Here is a 23,158-nt window from a genome sequence, read left to right as displayed (position 1 = left end):
TAATTTACTACAGGAGGAGACAGGACCTTTACTGGTAGCAGGGGATTGTAATAGGGTTCAAGACGACCGGGAAGACAGACGTCAACTAAACCCCAAATCGCATTCAAATCCGAGAGGCCCTCATACCCTCACACATTTCCTTGACATAACTGGACTGACTGGCGTGTGGAGGTACTACCACCCAGCAGATAAGGAATTTACGCATTTCGCACACGCCCAGGCCTCGTGGTCCAGACTAGACTATTTTATGGCCTCGGCTGATCTCCTTCAGAAAGTGCAGGGTATAGTCATCTCGGATGTAGTCATATCGGACCATACCGTTATAATTGAACTGAGGGATGTTGGCCCAAAAGGCTCGGACTTCATATGGAGAATGCCCCACCATCTGCTAAGAGATGAGGACTTTGCAAACACGATGCAAGGATGGTGGTGGGAGTTCTCCCAGTAGAACGAGTCTCACAAGCATAACCCCAAAATATTTTGCGACACGGCAAAGGCGGTGGTGAGGGGGAGGATTATAGCATACACAATGGGAAAGAAAAATGATGCACAACAAAAGTACGAAGAGGCGTTACGGCGTTAAGGGAAGCTTATACAAATTTTGTCCAGGATCCGTCGGACACCCATAAGGTGCTCTGGGTGATGGCAAAACACAATTTTAACTTTTATCTAGAAAGCAAGGAGAAATGGCAAGGGTTCTATAAAAAGGCTGATCTGTTCAGGCACGGTAGGTAACAAAGCAGGCAAATTATTGGCCAATCTATCCAGACCGTGAAAATCAGGAGTTTGAGCAGCTCTCACCTGCCAAGGATTCCACTGATATAGCGCGGACCGGCTCCTTCACCCGAAGTAGGAGAAATATAGATATGAGGAAAAAAAGGAATTGTTGGTCCAGCTTGTATTCGTGGTAATCCAAAGCTTTATTCAATATTCAGTAAAATCCAGGTACAGGAATGCAGGTCTACATGTTTCAGGCACAATAAAATCCTAGCCCTTACTCATGACATTTTCCAGTACACTGCAGGAAGTTTTTATAGAGAGGAGGGAGGGACTGACTTTCTCACCTGAGGTAATCAGGCTGAGGTTCAACCACTCCCATCCACAAAACAACACTCAATTAAAAGCAAACCATAAATTTATGTAGTTTATAAAAACATAAAAAGGAATAACAATGACATATTCAGAAAAAAAAATATATAGTAATGATGACGGAACTGGGTGAGAAAAATGAGAAAGGAGGAATACTATATGATCCATGGTTTAAAGATCAATATTGTAGGATGAGGTCAAGTTTTTTATTCAGACCATGGGGTTGGCGACTTTCTAACTGGAAAATCCAGTAGGATTCTCTATTCAGAAGTTTGCGTTTTCTGTCACCACCTCTTAAAGGTTTTTTGACTTTTTCAATACCTTGTGCTGACATATATGAGACATCCCCACCATGCACTGTGGCAAAGTGGAGACTTGCCGCAGATACATTGCGATTTGCATGGTGCGGTATGTCTGATATATGTTTTCTAATGCGCGTTTTTATGGCATTTGTTGTACATCCTATATATTGCAGCTTGCATTTAGTGCATGTTATGCAATAAATAGCAAAAGTAGTGTTGCAATTGAGAAAGGAGTGAATCTTAAAAGTCTGGCCATTAACAGTAGATTCAAAATTCTGGCTGATTTTCATGTATTTGCAACAAATACAAATGGAATGACCACATTTGTAATTCCCCTTTGTAGATAACCAAGTGCTCTGAGTAGAGCAAGATTTGTCATTTCTAAAAAGGGAGGGACTTACTGAGCTGGCTATGGTGGGTGCTTTTTTAGCTGCACATTTTACGCCTTTTTGTGCCATTGCTGCCCATGCCTTGTCGCAGGCCAGAACCGGAAAGTGTTTTTTTACAATATTACAAATTTGGGTGTATTCTTTGCTATATTGTGTTACAAAAATATTTTTTCTTTCATAATTCAATGTCTCTCTGATATTGTGACTGTGTTTTTTCACATTAGTAGTTAATAGTGAATTTCTGTCAATATTTGATACCTCTCTATTGCATTTGTCCAACATTTTTTGTGAATAAGCCCTATGTGTCAATCTTTTAATAATGTTTTCTGCCTCTGTTTTGTAGGTTGACTCGTCACTGCAATTCCTTCTAGCTCTAATTAATTCTCCCTTAGGTATATTCCTGATGGTATGTGTAGGATGGCATGATTGTGCATGCAGTAGTGTATTACCAGCTGTTTGCTTTCTGTGTGTGCTGGTGTATATGGAGGCTGTGGCGGAGTCCCCCCTGAGTCTGAGATCTAAAAATTCGATGTTATTCGTACTGTGTTGAACGGTAAATTGGATACCATCTACACAGGAATTCAGATAATCCGTGAACAGTGGTACGGCCGCCACATCGCCCGACCAGATAAAGATCAGGTCGTCGATGTAACGGTCATACCACCTCACGTGATCCGAAAAGGGATTAGTGTCGATGAGGAGAAAGCTCCTCTCCCACCATGCCATGAAAATATTAGCGATGGAGGGAGAGAACTTGGCCCCCATCGACACCCCTGATGTCTGCAGGAAAAACTTTCCATCAAACATGAAGTAATTTCGTCTCAGTAGGAAGTCCACCACAGCCACCACATACTCTGATAGCACCACAGAGAAATTTCCAAAGTTTTCCAAAAACCAAACCAGGGAGGTATGGACCATATTATGAGGGATGCTGGGGTAAAGTGCAATTACATCCGCAGTAACCCAAGAGTATTTCTGGGACCATTCCAACTCCTGTATTGCTTGTAAAACTGATTTGGTATCCCTTAAAAAACCAGGAATATTGGGGATCAAAGGTTGCAGTAACGAGTCAACCCACTGGCAGAGACGTTCAGAGTAGGACCCTATGCCTGAGACAATTGGTCTCAGGGGGGGTGGAAAAATTAATTTGTGGACTTTTGGTAAGGCATGTAGAATAGGGGTGACAGGAAAGGCAACAAAAATATAATCCTGATCTTTTTGGCTAAGAATGCCCAAATTGAAACCATGCATCAATAGAGTTTTCAATTCTGGTTGAAAGGAGGGGAGCGGGTCACCTGATAAACTCATATAGGTCTTATCTTTTTGTAACATCTGATTAATTTGACATCTATAGAGTTCACTATCAAGAATGACCACAGCTCCCCCCTTATCAGCCTGTTTCACAACAATATCATCTCTGTTTTGGAGACTGCGCAATGCTAATGATTCTTTCTTAGACAAATTGTCGGTATGAAGATCATTATGTTGTGAAGCTACAAAAATCTATCCAGACCGTATAATAAACCAACCCACCTCCAGTCGCTAAGAGATGATAAAGGTGTACTTCGCACCCAGGCAAAAGACATCATAGAAATCATGGGCAGTTATTTTAGGTCCTTTTACCCACAAGATCCCTATGAAAGAGAGAGGGCTAGAGACCTCTTGAGCAAAGTCGACCTACCGACCATCACTACGGAATCGAATCATTACACTTAGTGAACAAGGAGATAGGGGAAGAGAAAGTGCAGGACACCATAAAAAGTCTCTCGGATGGCAAGGCGCCGGGCCCAGATGGGTTCCCGGCAGAATTTTACAAGCGGCTGCAAGGAGAAGTAACCCCTACCCTGACATCCTTGTTTAACTCGCTTTTGCGAGGGGAGGGATTACCACCCTCAGGGACAATGGCCTATATAAAAGTACTCCCAAAGCAGGGAAAAGATCTATCCCAACCAGGGTCATACAGACCAATTTCCCTTATAAACCAGGATATCAAATTATTATCCAAAATCTTAGCCAATAGACTGGCGGAGGTCATGCCTGACCTAATAGGTTCCCACCAAGTGGGCTACATGAATGGTCGGTCAGCAGTCTCAAACATCAGGAAAATGTTGGCAGCTTTAGATGTGCTCAAGGCAGGGGGAAATGCAGACAGCCCGGCTGTTTTGGCGGTAGATGCCGAAAAGGCCTTTGATAATGTCAATTGGGCCTGACTAGATGAGGTCTTAGACACCATGGGCATCACAGGAAACTTTAGGAGTGATCTTAGAGTGCTCTATGATAAACCGTATGCCCAAGTCTACATTCCGGAATTCTTGCCAACTAGGATACCGCTGCAGAAAGGCACAAGGCAAGGGTGCCCCCTATCCCCCCTATTATTTAATCTGGCCCTGGAACCCCTAGCCCAATTTCTAATACAATCCCCCCTTTTTGACGGGATTAAAATAGGAATACAAGAAATAAAACTAACTTGTTTCACTGATGACCTTCTAATCTTTTCTTGATACCCCAAAACACAACTCAACAGAATCCTAGACTCCCTCCTGTTTTATGGGAATGCAATAGACTAAGTGAACATATCCAAAAGTCAGATTCTGTTCCTCCGGAACACTAAGGCGGACTTCAATCAACTCCTACAGGTTGAAATCCGACAGGATTATATCACCTATCTGGGAATTAAGATAGGAAGAGCCCCCAAGTCTCTGTATTCGCTAAACTACCCGCCCTTGGTCCCCAAAATAATAGGGGAATTGGACAAGTGGAAAGATCTGCCGTTGTCCCTGCACAGGAGAGCCCATCTGCTGAAAATGACAACCTTCTCCAGACTGCTCTATCCCCTTCAAACTATACCGCTATTATTAAAACATGCAGATGTCAGCAGGTTACAGTCTGCGTTCGTTAATATTTTGTGGCAAATGAAAAGACCCAGGATAGCCTTTGAAAAGTTAACAATGTTGAGGTGGGAAGGTGGTTTACAATTGCCCAATATACGTCATTACAACCTGGCGGCTCTAATCAGACATGTAAAGGATTGGATATGGGGCACCTCACACTTTACAGCCAATCGCATTGAACAGGAATTGGCCATGCCATCGGACTTGAAAGCAATTTTACATACAAGGTTAAAAGATATCTCGCCTCCAGGGCCGGCGCTACCATAAGGCAAACTAAGTGGAAAAATGAATGACCTTTTTTTTTTATTTTTAAATCACTTACTTGAATTTGTGCAGCACCACCACAGCCGTCCATCCGCCCATCCCCAGCCTGCGTGTGCCGACCGCTCCGAGTCACGGCAACACAGTCACATGGGCTCAGCCTGCCACGGGGACGTAACTGGTGAGTGAGAGGCGCCACGGCGGCTGGTAGCAGGGACTATAGTCGAGCTGACTGATTGTGTTATGTCTGACTCAAACAGACACAGCTGTCAGCAAGATTGAACTTAGACGCACTCGCAGCCAGCAGCAGGAGTCGGGACAGGTCAGGACTTGTTAAGGTAGGTGAACCAAATTGAATGGTATATGATGATCATTTCAAAATGATCAGGTGAGCGCTAGGCTATTGCACTGACTAGCGCCAGAGCAGAGGCGCTCAGCACGGCATTCAATGATGTTTTTAAAAAAGTAATTACAAAACAACAAACATTAATATTGGTGAGGGGGGGGGGGGTGTGTGTGACCGTGACATGATGGAGGGAGGGGGGACAATGTAAATGTCTGTACAGTTGTACAGTACTCCGAGTATGTGACATGGGAATGGGGCCAGGCCGCCAGGAAGGGTCGGCTGGGGAGGATGATATGCCATGGGTGGGGGTGAAGAAATGTGACACAATAGGGGGTACATTCCCCCCCTATGGCACATCATCCCGCCCGGACAGCCCTGGCCCCATCCATGATCACATCATTACCCCCAATTGGGCGGGGGGGGAATGATGTGCCATGGGGGGGAGAAATGTGACACTATAGGGGGTAATGATGTGATCATGGATGTGGCCAGGGCCGTCCGGGCGGGATAATGTGCCATGGGGGGGAAGAAATGTGATACAATAGGGGGTAATGATGTGATCATGGATGGGGCCCGGCCTGTCCGGGCGGGGGGATGATGTGCCATGGGGGGAGCGGAAGAAATGTGACACAATACGGGGTAATGATGTGATCATGATGTGACATGAAGGGGGTGATGTAAACTAAAAAGGAGGGGGTGATCTGACATGGTTTGGAGGGGGAGAAATGTGACATGGCGGGGGAGAAATGTCACATGGCAGGGTAGAAATGTCACATGGCAGGGGAGAAAATTGACATAGAGGGTCGGCCGGGGGATGATATGCCATGGGTGGGGGTGAAGAAATGTGACACAATAGGGGGTACATCCCCGCCATGGCACATAATCCCGTCCGGACGGCCCTGGCCCCATCTATGATCACATCATTTTGGGCATATTTATATCTGCACATTAAGGTCTGACAATATTAGAACCAAAATGGAGATTCACATTACCTTTAAGAGGCCAAACTCTCTGTTGGAATAAGCCAGAAAAGGTCATGATAGTCACTGGCATACAATGTATATTATTTTAAAAGTTATTGCCAACAGATGTGGTATCTTAGAGAATGTAATGGTCTCACATAAACTGTCTCAACTACCGGGGTCAAGAGAGGTTATTGCTTAAGATACTGGTATGCAGCGTTATTCCATATAACCACCAGTATAAAGTATATTCACGTGTGATTGCATATAATTTAGTATATTTTAACCAATGATATATATAATTATTGATAATGTATCATTGTATCCGTTTATATATATGTATATATATATATATTATGCTACATATGTATCAATGAGAATATATTCTATAGAAGCATTATAAGCTGGTTTTCTACTAAGAGGATAGTCTTTTAGAGAAGAACTTCGTTATCTTAGATGGCAATTAATCAGTCAATTGGACGGCTAAGATACACAAACCAGGAGAAAACTTTCTAGGGACCATTATACTCGTATCTGCCCCATAAATTCAGGGATTAGGGAAACTTCTAATACCGCAAGTCAGTTGAGCAAAGTGTCAGAAAAAGTCCCTCCTAGTTGATTTAAGTTGGGAGAGGCCAAAGTTTAAGTTAGGTAATGAAGCCATATATATATGTTAATTCTTAAAATTGCTATATGATACGACAGTGCCATCAAGTGGTAGATGGGCAGAAGTTTCTAAGGAATGCTAATTAAATGACATCATCCCCATGATTACCATACGTCACACCCACCTTATCTAATTGGAAATCCCTAATCCAAGAGGGGATGGGCATAGATAAGGATAAGAATATCTGATCCAGTTTCTAGAGAGGAAGGGAACTTGAGATTCATTCATCAGCATCACTACACACGTCAGGAACGTACCACAGGACGGGACAGATCTAAATCTTGGAAAGCTGGGTCCCTTCTAAAAGCTCTTTATCCCAAAGCCAGGGGTAATGTATAATTTTGGCATATAGTTGAGACCCCATTATTAGTGGGTCAATAGTGTTAAAACAATAATTATATGAGAAATTTTAATGAACGTGCACATCATTAGAATTCCTGTAATATTGCTATCAGAGTGGGATCTCTGATCGGATTTTATTATCCGTAGTTAGGCCAACGGGCATATTTATAAGATGTCTCTTACTGCCATATTCTTTGATTGAGCATAAGGGATTTTCCACAGATTCATTTCTATTGTTTTTTTTGTCGTTGCATTATAATATTTTGATAACCAGTACACTAATCGGTAATAATTTGATAAAAGGAAAAAGGAGTATTGTATTGTACTTGGTGTAGTAAATTAAGTAAGCCCGGCGTAAACAGTGGATCAATTTTTATATTATCCTTGTATTCATTTGTATGCCATTTTTACTGCTTGTATTTATAATAAATCATATTTTGTATAATTAATTGCACCCTGTTTCATTAGCTGCACAAATTTACTTTAGATCTCATCAATAAAAGAACTGGCGTTTATATGTCCGCCAATTACATTTTTCATATTTCATAAAAATATGAAATCATAATTTTTATGATTTCATATCTTATATGAAATAAATACCCGACATATTTTGGAGGCACTGCTGAGATTGATTTTTCTATTTCTATAACTAATTTGTGCAATTAGTGAAAATATTCCTTAAACCTTATTGGCAAGTCAAATTGTTGTTGTTATTGATTATTGATCAGAATCATGAGTGTAACAGGCAGCGACCCAGGTAATGGCCAGGCTTTAGCAGATAGTCCATCTGACCCAGGAAAGATAATCTCTAAGGTTATCAATTATGTTTATTCCCGTTTGAAGTTTGATAAAAAAAATATAGATGAATGGACTAATGAGCTGCAGGCAAGAGCCTATGAAGAACGTGCAGATATATAGAAGTTAGGTGGAATGGCTGATAGATACCTGACATATATGGATTTGGCAAATGATAATACCAAGAGGGACCAAAACCTCTTATGTGCATTGCCACCTGTTTTGTATGCATTGTTGGCAGTCAGTACTCTTTCTAAAGTTAGGTATGAGTCTATAATGGGTACAAAAATATCTGTATCCAAGATGGAATCAGAACTAAAATCCGCAGGAGCGAAGATCAAAGACTTAGAGTACAACCTTAGTCACAGCCATGATGCATACCAAAAGGCAAAAAGTGATTTAGAGGATTTATATCTCCAGTATTCCAAAATTAAACAGACAGATGAATCAGCCCATAATATAGTCAATGCTGAAAGGGATCCATCTAACACTGTGAGATCTCCTGACCCTCCATTTCTTACTCCCCAATATCCAGACATGTCATAACATGCTTTTAAAGCAGACCCCACCCAAAACACTCAGCAACCTAAAAGTGTTGGCATGATTAAACAGGAGGCATTAACCCAATTGAGTCGGGCATTCCAAACTGTAACCGCCTTACTAGGTGCCGATAACACGGAAGCCTCCAGAAGTGTCTCTCCTCATATTCCCCTAGATAGACATGTTAGGGTTAAATCACCTGTGCGATATAAATTTCATGAAAGTTGTGAAAGTGCATGTGAGTCTGACGGTGATGTGGGGAAGCGTGTGACTTTTTCCTTGCCACAGAATCACAGGCGACCAACATATGCTGAGGTGGTCTCTAGGAAAAAAAATTCCCAATATTCAGAAAAGGATCAGAGCTCCTCCAGCACAATTAGGTTTTTAAATACTACAGTATCCAAATTTTCCAAGAAAGGTTCCTCTCAGATAGCCAATCACTTAGAACTGTATGAATCCACTATGGATTCTTTAAAGTTATACTCTGATGCTGGCCGGATCAGATTCCTTCCATGGGCATTTGAGGATAAATATCGTCATTACTTTACATCCTTTAAGGAGAGAGGAGTACAAGATTGGCCAAGTGTTTTGCATGAGGTTAAATTGGAATTCGGACCATACCGAACCACTACTGCTGCAAAACGGGACATATATAGCCTTATGTGTAGATCCAATCAGAGTCCCCGTGAATTCCTCTCTGTCCTCAAAAATGCCTATGGGTTGGCATATAGATCCCCAAATTGGGAATCTGGAGAATTCAAAGAGTTATTCTATGATGCTATGCCAACCCAGATCAAACTTAACTTAGCCAGAGATCTGGATATTGATGCTCCCTTGGATAGGTTGGTGACGGCTGCCACCACGCTGTATAATATCAGTGAGTGCCATTCAACAGGTGAGAAAAGGTTTAAAAATTCCCCAGAGCAAAAGGTAGCTGAAGCTAAGGTATACCCTAGCTTGGGATTTGAAAGCCAGCCACGAAGGTTCCCTCAGTCTACAGGACCTTCTCAACAAGCCCAGCAACAACAGGTAGGACCGCCCAAACAGACCAAACCCAAAAATAATAATGGATCAGAGGGGAATAGTTCAGGAAATGGGAAGTCTAACTACCGTCCCTATTACAATAGCGGTCCCCAGGGATATAGGCCCTATAACAATAGGGGTTACCAGGGTTATAGACGTTGGGATAATAGGCCCAGACAACAGAGGGAAGATAGGCAGGAATCCTTGAATTCACCCAGGAGTAGATCACCTACCAATAACCAGGGTGCCTAACAAAGCCAAAATGTGCCCAGACCAAACAGGTTTGATCAGCTGGTAGAGCAAGTGGCCCAGCTGAGCAATATGGTAAGTAAGTTGTCCCAGTTATCCCCAGAAAAACAGCCTAATCCTTTTTTAGGGGCAACTGCCGGTCCCAGCAATTTAATATCATAAAGCAGATTGGGCCGGTTCAGAACCTAGGCCACTGTAAGGATATTAAGTTGATTGTGGTAGAATCTGATGTGATTCCTAATTCTATATTTCCTTGCAGTACCTCTGACCCTGAAATTAGGGCCAGGGGGGAAATGTCTAATATGTCATTTATCTTGCAGTCTAATGATGTCAATTCATATGACCAGATGTCTGTTCCAGTGTGTAATCCCATCGTTCCAGCATCTAGCAGTGAGCCAGCTGTGACTTGTGATGTCACACAGCTTGTCCCAAAGGGGGGGAGCTAACACTGCTCCTCCAGCTTGTCCTGGGAGACTCAGGTCACGGAGATGCAGAGAGGCCAACCTCTCAGACAGCAGATGGGTAAACATCCTAACTTTCTCTGTGATTTGCTGCAGGTGGATGGCCGATACTTTGTGGATATATATATCTACAAAATGAACTTATTTGACCAATCAAAGGATTAATAGACACTGGATCACAAGCCACCATTTTATCTTACACTTATTTCCAAAAGGTTTTGTATTTAACATCAAAGAAGCCACGATTAAGGTCATTTGATGGCTCTTTGATAAGTGTGGGTGGAGATGCCTTACAGGTAAAAGGAACATCCTGGTTGACATTCAAGATTGGCAAGAAGACAATTAGACATCCCACATTGATTGTGGATCTTCCATATGTTCGGATGATCATAGGAATCGATTTATTAAAAAGATTGAGTCCCATAGTTGATTTCATTAATGAAGCAGTATGGACTCAGGCGAAGGCACCCATTGCCTATGAATACTCTTGCAACACACAAGCACAACGCAGTTGTCATGTGATTGAAGAGAAACCTAACTCTATTGAAGTGCATTTCAGGTACAATCAAATACCCGAGGTCAAAATCCTGAAGAATGGTAAGCCCGAGGAAGATGTCAATGGTGCTGCTCACACCATTACCATCCAGAGGGACAAAATCAAAAAGGTAACTCTGGATGATGATATATTAACCATTTCTCTTGAAAAGGGAATCACAAAGTTGTGGACCTAACCAGGCACATTCAATCGATGGTACGGATTGAAAAGGTCAATGACAATTTATTGATTCCGTAAAGGTAAACAATATAGCCCGGGTGAGATATGCCAAGTTGGATTTGAAATCCGAAGCAAGTTACATAAGCCTAGGACTCTTAAAACAGGTCACCAGTCCTAAAATGATTAAAAGTTCCTCTCCACAGGACCAATGGGTTAATGGTCTGGATGGAGATCCCCAGAGTCATAATGTGGTTGCAAGATGTGTTTTATCTATCTCCATACGAAGTAAGCACGTTTTCAACGGTATCAAATGTATATAGGTAATGACCTTCTGCACCGATTTGCCATACAGATTGACCTGGTGAATAACACCTTATGGTCCAAATTGCCAGAAAACCCAGAGGGGTTCCAGGATAGAGAACAAGCCTTACGATGGGGACAACAGATGCCCTATGCCGTAAGTATCATGGTTGCTGAGAAAGCTGAAATTCCTGAAGGATGCAAACTATATGTTCTCCCCATTAAAGTAAAGAAGGGACAGAAGCTGAAGAACACAGACGCATTGCTCTGTTTATCCAACAGAATGCAGCAACTCGGCCTAAAGGTAAAACCTACTCCCCTGATAAATATCCATCAGGATCCGTTACATATGGTAATTCATAACATGGTTCCCCATAGCATATCCCTACAAAAGGGTACCGTAATCGGTTTAGCTATGTATTTGGAATACTACACATTTGGATTCCAAAATGATGTTATTGGAATAATTCCTGATTAATACCTGACAGAGGAACAAACAGTGGAACAACATTTTTCCTATGAGGGGTTATTTAACATCCATTCTGTTTATCCTTTCAGCTCTGAAGAAGGTCCATGCCACATCGAAGAGTCATCATTGGTTTTCAATCATGAGATCGATGAAAAAGAATATGAATCATACCAGCAAGGAAAGGATAAGGTACGTTACACCCAGAATGATTTAACTAGTGAGTTTGAAGAAGCTTACGAGTTAAGTCAGCCTGAGATTTTCCCAGAATTTCAGGAGCGGGTGGAAGAACAAATCTCCATGGCTGACGCATGCTCCGGCGAGTTGAAGCGTCAATGGCTAAAGGAGCTCTTCGCAGAGTTCCAGGAGATGTTTGCCAAGGATTATTATGACTTTGGGGAAACAGACCTACACATTGCAAGAATCCAAACAGATCCCAATGCACCCCATGTTTTTGTCAAACAATACTGACTTCCGCTGGCAGCTTTCGAATCACTATCGGAAATCGTCAAGAACTTGGAGAAGAGGGGTATCATCCGTCCAGTACACAGTTCATTCAATCATCCGATACTTGGAGTCCTCAAACCTAACGGTCAATTTCGTCTCTGCTCGGACCTAAGACAGTTGAACAAACGTGTTTATATGTCCGGATGGCCCGTGCCATATATTGACCAATGTTTGCCACAAATACAAGGATCCAAAATCTTCACTGCCCTTGACTGTGCACAAGGATATTGGACGATTAAGGTAGATGAAAGGGATCAGTACAAACTGGCCTTTACATTTGGCAAACGACAGTATGCGTGGACCCGACTGCCCTTCGGGTACATAAATGCGGGCCATGAGTTTGCAGTGTTCATGCATAAGGCAATGCCTGATGCCACTGAACGAGGTACCTTATCCTATGTGGATGACATCCTGATCAAAAGTACAACTTTTGAGGAACATATTCAGGAGTTGAGGCATGTACTAACCCAGCTGAGGAAAGCAGGTGTAAAACTTTCTTTGCAGAAGGCTCAATGGTGTCGGACCAAGGTTAATTTCCTAGGTCATGAAGTCACTGCGGATGGAATTAACCCACAGAAAAAGAAGTTGGAAGCAGTGACCAAGACAAAATCTCCTACAAATCTCAAGGAGTTGAGATCATTCCTGGGCATGATGAACTACTCACATAAGTTTATAGATAATTATGCCGAAATTACAAAACCTCTTTTACAGTTGCTAAAGAAAGGAGTAAAATTGGAATGGAGTGAGCGTCATGAGCAAGCTGTAACTGAGCTCAAGGCCATACTTATCCAGGCTCCATGCCTTGCTTATCCAGAAGGGGGAAAACCTTTCTTCGTGGAAACAGGTTTCACTGATAAAAGCATAAGTGCAGTTCTTTTCCAAAAATAGGAAAACCGAAAAAAGATCATCGCCTATGCCAGCAAATCCTTGTCACCGGTTGAGGTAAAATTCAATGATTGTGAGGAAGCATTATTGTCAACTGTGTGGGCTTTGCAATATTTTAGGAGTTTTATCCAAGGCGAAAGAATCATTGTGGAGACCGCACATCAGCCGCTGCAATACTTGCAGAGTAAACATATAAGAGATGGAAACTTGTCAAACAGCAGGATAACCGCCTGGACAATGTCCTTAATGGGATGGCCATTGGAGATCAAGTACAAACAAAATATTAAAAACCCAGTTGCTCAGGGATTAGCAGAACTCCATGACTGTACCAATACGGAACGTAGAGGTGAGACAACGGAAAATGATTTCCTGGAGGAACAATCATCATTACCATATAAATCTTATGAAGAGGAGTACTGCAAATCGTTACCATGTGTGTACGTAGACGGCTGTTCCTTCCATGCCGATGAAGGATCTGAACGTACATTGGTTGCAGGTATTGGAGTTGTGTGGAATAATACATTCCTAGATGTATCCGTTGGATACAAAATTGGTTCCAAAAGCAGCCAGGTTGCAGAACTTACTGCTGTGTACAAAGCCGTACAAATGGCTATTGAATATGATGTTAAGGAGTTTGTAATCATCACAGATTCTGTTTATTTTCGTAACAGCTTTGTGGAGTACTTTCCCGGATGGAAAAGGTCCGACATGGTGAGAAGCAATAACAAGCCAGTAAAGCATGGTAAGATGTTTTGTAAAATTGATGAGATGGTTACCTCCCACAGTCTTACCATTTATTGGAAGAAGGTAAGAGGTCATTCAAAGTATACAGGCATGGATAAAGAGGGGAATGACCTAGCAGATTCCCTTGCCAAGCAAGCAGTCATTGACGGAGAAGTCTTTGACGCTGACAACCTCATGGGAACTATCCAAGTGGATGCTATGACAAGGAGTCAGGCCCAAAAGGGAGCTGAAACCAATGTGGCACAATGGAGCCAAGATTCCCCTAGTGAGGATCTCATTGCAAGCCAAAAGGGGATCCAATTATTGGTCTCTTTTATAAGCACATTGAGGATCCACACAACTGTCCCATAACCACGGAAGACTGAGTGGGTAAGGAGGAGTTACGAATTTTGATGATAGGTAAGTCCCAATTCTCATTACAGGATGGATTGCTGATAAGAACCTCAAAGAACGGTATCACGCAATGGGTAGTACCTGCAGCATACCGAGGTCTGATGTTGCAACATGCACATGATGCCCCAACAGCTGGTCATTGAGGTGAGAAAATAACGTACGAGTTACTACGGGACTACACTTACTGGCCGCATATGTTACAAGATGTGCGAACCTATTGTCAGGGATGTCTAATCTGCCCTCAATTCCAGCCACAAGGACCAACTCATCGGGCACCGTTGATGAAAAGGGGGATGTCCATGCCATGGTCAGACATCCAAATTGACTTCATTGGACCAGTAACAACCTCATCAAAAGGAAACAAGTATATGTTAACCGTAACTTGTCTGTTCACCAAATGGGTGGAATGCTTGCCGTGCAAAACATGCAGTTCAAGCGTATGTGCATCTCTGCTCATTAACCATGTATTTTCAAGATTTGGTCTTCCCCAGCGAATCGAATCCGATCGTGGAAGTCACTTCACCAGTGAGGTGATGACAAAGATGTGGGAAATCCTGGGGGTAAAGAGGAAGCTCCATATAGCTTATCGACCAGCCTCTAGTGGTGGAGTAGAACGTTATAACCAGTCCATTGTGAACATCCTGAAAAAGTTTGTCAATGAATCTGGTAAGGACTGGGATGTCAAGTTGCCTTTGGTGCTTATGGCCATCAGAGCCACCCCAAGCACAGCAACTAAGCTTTCTCCCTTCGAGATGATCATGGGAAGGAAGATGGTGTTACCCCAGCATTTACTTTACAGAACAACGGACCATAACTTGATCAATGCTACAACATCGCATCAGTATGTGGAAAATTTACGCAAGCACCTTCAGCATTCTTTTGCATTCGCCCAGAAGAATATAGAGAAAGCCGCAGTGAGTGCTAATACATACTACGATCTGAAGACTACACAGAAGGAGTATAAAATTTCCGATCGGGTATATCTCTATAACTTCACTCTGGATCAAGTGAAGGAGAGAAAATTCCTGCCTTCCTGGAAAGGTCCTATGTCATCACTGACAAATTATCTCCAGTGGTCTACAAGATCAAAATCCCTAAGGGGGATGATTTTATTGAAAAATGGGTGCACATTAATCAGCTACGTGTTTGTCATCCTAGTGCACGACTTTGAGAGATTGAAGGAGCTGGATGAAAAGAGGTGAAGAGACTTTGCGGTTCCAGCTAAAGACGGAAATAAGGATTGGTATCATATGAACGGAAAAGTGTTATCTGTTATTGTACATCTTTAACTCACACTAACCCATCCTGATGTACGTTTCCTCTGTAACAAAATGTTTCCTGACTCACCTCTGAAACCAGAACTCTGTCCAAGAAAAGAACTTATGCCAATCAGAGGTATATGGTATTAGTAACTCTTTTCTTGCAGGATAAAGTTTAAAAGTGTATGTACTCATATGTGTCATACAATATTTTATAGGCGTAAGATGTCATCAAAGATGATTGCCATTATCTACGTCGTCCTGATCCTAGGGAAGAAGTTCCACGCCGAGCCGATTTCTGTGCCAGGTCCTTCATCTGGAATCATGCTACAGGACACAGCGGGGTTCATATTGACGAACAAGAGGATTCTATCCCAGAAGATCTACATCAGCCTGGATCCTCGCGTCTTCGGCGAAACACAACTCAACGTATCTGAGATCCTGTTGCCGGAGCTCCAATCCTGGTATCAGATGCACATCAGATATTTCCAAGAACAGACTACCCAGATCCTGGAGCAAGCAAGAAGGACCTTGACCAGAGAACAGTTTTTTGCAGACCAAAGCGATTCATGTTTTTGCAATTGTAGCCGCCATAATCTTTGGCGCAATGGGCACTGTTATTACCGGTGTGACAGTTGCCGATTCCATCTCTATCAAGACATTGGAACTTGATTTGGTTCATTGAAAAGGACCCTATTAAACATTCATGTGGAGATGGAGAATCAAAAAAACCTTTATCGAACATATATCCTGTTTTGCAGGATCTATGGGTTGGTTGAGTTTGTTGACCATCCAAGTCATGCGTTAGATAAGGTTCTCCAGAAGAACTTTAGCCAAGCTCTGGTTGGAACAATATAAGCCAAGTCTACGCATTGAAGAAGACATATGAAAAGCCCTTTTGAACATTCCAAATACATTCACACTTTATGGAATATTTTGGAATGAATGGGGATTTGTTGGGCATATTTATATCTGCACATTAAGGTCTGACAATATTAGAACCAAAATGGAGATTCACATTACCTTTAAGAGGCCAAACTCTCTGTTGGAATAAGCCAGAAAAGGTCATGATAGTCACTGGCATACAATGTATATTATTTTAAAAGTTATTGCCAACAGAGGTGGTGTCTTAGAGAATGTAATGGGTCTCACATAAACTGTCTCAACTACCGGGGCCAAGAGAGGTTATTGCGTAAGACACTGGTATGCAGCGTTATTCCATATAACCACCAGTATAAAGTATATTCACGTGTGATTGCATATAATTTAGTATATTTTAACCAATGATATATATAATGTTTGTATAATCATATCCAGTTATTGATAATGTATCATTGTATCTGTTTATAGATATATATATATATATATATATTATGCTACATATGTATCAATGAGAATATATTCTATAGAAGCATTATAAGCTGGTTTTCTACTAAGAGGATATTCTTTTAGAGAAGAACTTTGTTATCTTAGATGGCAATTATCAGTCATTTGGACGGCTAAGATACACAAACCAGGAGAAAACTTTCTAAGGACCATTATACTCTTATCTGCCCCATAAATTCAGGGATTAGGGAAACTTCTAATACCGCCAGTCAGTCTGAGCAAAGTGTCAGAAAAAGTCCCTCCTAGTTGATTTAAGTTGGGAGAGGCTAAAGTTTAAGTTAGGTAATGAAGCCATATATATATGTTAATTCTTAAAATTGCTATATGATACAACAGTGCCATCAAGTGGTAGATGGGCAGAAGTTTCTAAGGAATGCCAATTAAATCACATCATCCCCATGATTACCATACGTCACACCCACCTTATCTAATTGGAAATCCCTAATCCAAGAGGGGATGGGCATAGATAAGGATTAAAATATCTGATCCAGTTTCTAGAGAGGAAGGGAACTTGAGATTCATTCATCAGCATCACTACACACGTCAGGAACATACCACAGGACGGGACAGATCTAAATCTTGGAAAGCTGGGTCCCTTCTAAAAGCTCTTTATCCCAAAGCCAGGGGTAATGTATAATTTTTTTCATTTGCAGTAATTATAAATCGTTCCAAGTGGCATATAGTTGAGACCCCATTATTAGTGGGTCAATAGTGTTAAAACAATAATTTTATGGGAAATTTTAATGAACGTGCACATCATTAGAATTCCTGTAATATTGCTATCAGAGTGGGATCTCTGACCGGATTTTATTATCCGTAGTTAGGCCAACAGGCGTATTTATAAGGTGTCTCTTACTGCCATATTCTTTGATTGAGCATAAGGGATTTTCCACAGATTCATTTCTATTGTATTTTTTTTGTCGTTGCATTATAATATTTTGATAACCAGTACACTAATCGGTAATAATTTGATAAAAGGAAAAAGTAGTATTGTATTGTACTTGGTGTAGTAAATTAAGTGAGCCCAGCATAAACGGTGGAGCACCATCTTGTGATCAATTTTTATATTATCCTTGTATTCATTTGTATGCCATTTTTACTGCTTGTATTTATAATAAATTATATTTTGTATAATTAATATTTTTACTGTTAATACTGTTTCATTAGCTGCACAAATTAACTTTAGATCTCATCAATAAAAGAACTGGCGTTTACATGTCCGCCAATTAAATTTTTCATATTTCATAAAATATGAAATCATAATTTTTATGATTTCATATCTTATATGAAATTAATACCCAACAATCATTACCCCCTATTGGGCGGGGGGGGGGGGGAGGGGGGAATGTTGTGCCATGGGGGGAGAAATGTGACACAATAGGGGGTAATGATGTGATCATGGATGGGGCCAGGGCTGTCTGGGCAGGGGGGATGATGTGCCACGGGAGGAGGGGAAGAAATTATGTGATCATGATGTGACATGAAGTGGGTGATGTAAACTAAAAAGGAGAGGGTGATATGACATGGTTTGGAGGGGGAGAAATGTGACATGGAGGGGGAGAAATTTGACACGGAGGGGGAGAAATGTGACATGGCGGGGGAGAAAGGTGACATGGCGGGGGAGAAATGTGACATGGAGGGGGAGAAATGTGACATGGAGGGGGAGAAATGTGACATGGAGGGATTGATATGAAAAGAGGTGATGTGAAGAGGGGGGTGGACATGAAATTGGGGGATTTCACCGTTTGTTTATTATATCGCAATCATATATTGAAATCTCAATATTTACCTCCCTAATCGCAATTGCACATATTCACCAAATCCTGCAGCCCTAGTATATATGGGGGCCCTGTATATATTTGGCACTATATGGGGGCTGGGGGCACGGTATATATTGAGAACTACACAGGGGCACAGGCACTATATGGGGGAGTTGTATGTATGAGGGCAGCCGCACAGGTACTATATGGGGCCCTGTATATATTTGGCACTATATGGGGGCTGGGGTCATGTATATATGGGGGGCACATAATATAATATATGGTGACACAGATCTGATAAATATGAATTTGCTTCAGTTCCGTTCAGGCTCGGCTGTGAACTGCACTGCAGACTGAGGAGCAACAGAGGAGAGAGGCGCGTGTGGGTCAGTGGCTACATCGTGGTGCATCGTGGTGCATGGTGAGTCACTGTCCAACCTGTTCCCCCCCTCCCCGGGAACATTTGGTGTACCTGTTATCCACATTACCCCACGTGACAAGGACACAGCGTTTGGACAATGTGCCATTAATCTGTTTCAGATGCTGCAAGTTGTTAAAAACAACTTTAAGAGCCGCTGATCATCAGAATGTAAGTAGTCCCTTAGGTGGGACCACAGTGCATGTAGTCACGCTGCCTATGTTCTCCTCCCAGCCTCTCATGCTTAATTGACACTCTGAGTGATGGGCTTTGCATGAAGTTCCTGACACTCAGAGTGCCAATCAAGATGGAGAATCTGGGAGAAGAACGGAGGCAGCGTGACTACATGCACTGCGACCCCACCTAAGGGACCACTTAGCTGATGCTCACAACAAGGTATTAAAGTTGCTTTTAACAACTTACGACATCCAGAGAAGCTAATGGGCACATCACACAAATTATCTAAAATGTACTGGAAAGGGCCGATAGCACGTAGGGGACCTTACAGGTTCCATTTAAAAACAGGCTGAAAGAGATCACAGTCAACAGTACCAAATTTTTGGTTGCCATGGTGACCTGGTGCCTGGCATTTTTTGTGGCCTACAGTGAGGTGTGCCCATAGCAAAAGTGAGGTGTGCCCATAGCAGTACACGCTACCATTCAGTACTGTATATTGATATGGGCACCTCTAGGATGGTAGCATGTAATGTATATTGTTATGGCTCATAACAGTAGTACTATCCTAGAGGTGCCCATAGCAATATATAGTATTTTAGCCTTATATAGGTACCTGTAGCAATATACTACCCTCCTATATGTACCTGTAGAAATATACTACCGTCGTAGATGTACCTGTAGCAATATACCACTGTCCTATATCCTATATGTACCTGTAGCAATATACTACTGTTGTAGATGTACTTGTAGCAATATAATACTATTGTAGATGTACTTGCAGCAATATACTACCGTCCTATATGTACCTGTAGCAATATACTACCGTCATTGATGTACTTGTAGCAATATACTACCATCGTAGATTTACTTGTAGCAATTTACCACCGTTGTAGAAGTACCTGTAGCAATATACTACTGTTGTAGAAATACCTGTAGCAATGTACTACCTTTGTAGAAATACCTGTAGCAATATACCACCGTCGCAGATGTACCTGTAGCAATATACCACCGTCGTAGATGTAACTGTAGCAATATACTACTGTCCTATACAGTGGGGAGAAGAAGTATTTTATATACTGCTGATTTTGCAGGTTTTCCTACATGCATACATACAAAGCACATGTAGGTCTGTAGTTTTTATCATAGGTACATCTAATGGTGTCTGATGTGGCAGCCACAGATGCACAGTATATGATATATTTTGACACAGGATATAATATATATGAGGCACAGTATATAACATATGTGAGAACAGTAAATAATTCAAATATGGGAGCACAGTGTATAATTAATTCAATATAAAGCTGTGGCACTCCCCATATGTTGACGACAAATATTTTCTTTTTTCTCTATTATGCAAAGGTTACATATCGTGGGGGGTCATTACGAACTATATAAATCATAGAAAAAAAATGCATCAAACGGATAGGCCACTGACTATACTAGCTAGTCATACAAGCAGATATTAAAAGCTGAGACTTTTTCCAATATATTCCTGTCAGGAACACATCGGAGCTCTGATGAGTTCCTGACAGGAATATATTGGAAAAAGTCTCAGCTTTTAATATCTGCTTGTATGACTAGCTAGTATGGAGCGAACCACTTGTGTATAACTTGTGGGGAGCCATGATGTCATGGCAACCTACAAGTTATGGCATTAATTATATTATAACTTACCTGTTTACAAGAGTTGGTCTAATCCCAGGGTCTGTTGATCTCGGGGTCTTCTGGACAGCCGATTGGAGATTCTCCTAACAGTCTTTCAGTGCCTATAAAAGAAGAAATCGTCATCACTGGCGTATTCACGTAAGTTCTTTTACCAGATCCCTCCCTCCCTCCCTCTTTTTCTTTTTTGATTAGTCGCTTTCTTATTGACGGGGGTTAAGTCACTCTCTGAGTGGACTGACGGTTATTATTTTGATTAATTTGGTTGGTTGAAGGTATTCTGTGAATTGGTATTCTGTTTGTTATACATCAATAATTATTGGAAAACGTAATAAGCATCGCTTAAGTACCATAAATTTAAATAAAGTACAATTTGGTTTACTTTGATTACATGTAATTGTCTTTTTTCTGGTGTAATGGTTGCTTATGACCCATTTGGTGCATTTTTTTGTGTGATTTATATAATTATATTTTCATCCACACAATTCTCAGTTTTGTGTAGGATGCCTTTGTGGTGCATGTGGACCGCACCGACATCCTCCATTGTACGCATTTTTTGCTGGGGATGGTCGTTTGCTGTGGCCCCACATGCGGTGGGACTGCTTCCCCAATGAGAAACACGCTACAGTGTTTGTGAGCAGTTCCCCCATATTTGCCACAATATTTCTGTGATTTTGTCATTACGAACTACACAGGGGCAATACAAGAACGGCTGTTTTGTGCTACAACACACTGTTTCTGGCCTCTTTTGCTATATAATTAGTTTATTTGTGTGGCACATTATGTTTAGCACTTTAAGAGTATGGTGTCTATCATAAGGAATATCTGAGGTGGCAGGGTTTTAGGGGCTATGGTATGTGCAGGTATTGCATTCTGAAGGTGCAGTATGTGGCATTATTATATTCAGAGGGTACAGTGTGAAGCTGGAATAAGACATGGTGGTCTGGACTAGATGAAGAAGAACAATAAAGACTATAGAGAAGATGTGACTGGTAATTTGATTATATAAATTTGGATTCTGCTTGACTATGCAGTGTTGTAGTCACACTTCTGTAGTTATGATTAGTAAAACTACAAATCCCAGCATACCCTTACCAGGTATATATACCAGCTTATATCACACTGGGAGATGTAGTTTCACATGGTCAAAACTTCTTTAGCGCTTTCCCCTTACTTATGTTTATAAAAATTCAACAAATATTTTATTATTCACATAGCTGAAAAACTACGATCAAAATGCCAAAACTATTTAAAGAAAATAAATTATCAGGAGCGAGTTTCAGAAAAAGGCGAGCAGAAAAAGAAAAAGCTGGGAAGCAGATGTCTGGAGATTTAAAGAAGTACCTGACCTCTCACAAAACCAGAAAGGAAGATGCTCCTGCATCAGAACCAGTTTCAAATGCAGAAGATGATCCAGTTTATGTAGCTATGGATGAGGAATCTTTTACAGCAGACCAACAACCCATCACAGCTCAAGAGGCTGCTAATGTGGATGATGCAAGCGCGGAGGAAAAACAAGAAGTAGGTGATCATCAACCTTCTACGTCATCATATGTACCATCTCCTCACCTTGAAAAGACTACTGATACAGAAGGATCAAGTGATGTAGAAATGATGCAAGAGGAACAGTGTTCTACTTTGGAGACTCTTGATTTGTCTGATCCAGCTAATTGGCCCGCTTTTCTCACCACCTCTCTAAGGGATGCTATTGTCAGGAAAGGTCCTGCAAAGCAAAAAGCTGATTCAGTTTTTCCCAAAGATGCATCTAATAGACGTTTCACTAAAGCAAATTATAAATGACGATTGCCAAACAGAGAAGAAACCTACAGAAACTGGCTAGTTTATTCTGCTAAGCTGGACAAAGTGTTTTGTTTTTGTTGTAAGCTATTTTCAACAAAAATAATAACAAATTGGACAAGCGGAGGCTATAGTGATTGGAGGAATTTGTCTCAAAATCTTCATATTCATGAAAGGTCCAATTCTCACCTTGCTGCTGTAAGAGACTGGAATTAATTCTCTAGATGATTTGGATCAGGAAAAATAATAGATGCTGTATCCCAGAGATTTTAGACAGCAGGATGGAATTTTGGAAGCTTTCTGCAACTTGTAGAAATGCTTGCCACATTTGATACGGTTATGCAGGAACACCTGAAGCGTATCAAAAAT

This window comes from Bufo gargarizans, chromosome 3 (genome assembly GCF_014858855.1).
Source record: "Bufo gargarizans isolate SCDJY-AF-19 chromosome 3, ASM1485885v1, whole genome shotgun sequence".
NCBI classification, from domain to species: Eukaryota; Metazoa; Chordata; class Amphibia; order Anura; family Bufonidae; genus Bufo; species Bufo gargarizans.
This window is presented reverse-complemented; position numbering follows the sequence as displayed.